An 816-nucleotide genomic window follows, 5' to 3' on the forward strand; every position below is an offset into this window, starting at 1 on the left:
GACCAGGCGCTGGGCATTGCCAAGTGGTTTTGCACACAACGGCGATCTCCTCTCTCGTGAGCCTCCCATCTGAGCAGAGGAAACCAAATAAGTAAACAAACAAGCCAGACCTCTGGGTGGAGACTGAGAGTTCACCTGTGTTTGGGTTTCAATCTGCCAGAACCACGCTTTGCTTGCAGTGGGCCACGGTCCACGCTGCCAACCTCGTCCAGATGCCCGGATTCTCTCGGTCTTGGAGAGTCCACTGTGGTATGTCGAGCTCTGTGGTCAGTGATCCTGGGCTCAGTGGGCCGTTTAGAGCTTACGTGAGCAAACTCCATTTCCTGTTACCAACGCTGTATAAGATAAGACATCAAATGCGATTTTCTGTCAGGCCAGCTTTTAAGATGAAGTGGGCAAAGCATGGCCAGGCTCCCTCCGCTCACCGGGAACCAGGGAAGGGCGCGTGGTAAGCAGGTCACAGTGGGCTTCGTCCAGTCCTCACACCTCACTCCGGAGGATGGTTTATAACACACCTGTCATCCCATCCTATGTAATAAAAGCCTAATATGCTAAGTGTCCGATTGTCCGGTCGTCCATTCAACCAATCAAAGTGTAATATGCTAATGATATGCTAAGGCTGCTCAACCGTTCGCTATGACATGCACTGACCACTAGGGGGCAGGCAGTCGACTGGTCAACCAGTCGCCGTGACATGCACTGACCCCCAGGAGGCAAATGCTCCGGCCAGTAGGTGAGCTTGCTGCTGGGGTCCATCTGATCAGGACTGAGTGAGACGGGCCGGACATGCCCTGGAGCCCTCCCACGGTCCCTCCC

Source organism: Myotis brandtii, unplaced genomic scaffold (genome assembly GCF_000412655.1).
Source record: "Myotis brandtii unplaced genomic scaffold, ASM41265v1 scaffold655, whole genome shotgun sequence".
Classification (NCBI taxonomy): domain Eukaryota; kingdom Metazoa; phylum Chordata; class Mammalia; order Chiroptera; family Vespertilionidae; genus Myotis; species Myotis brandtii.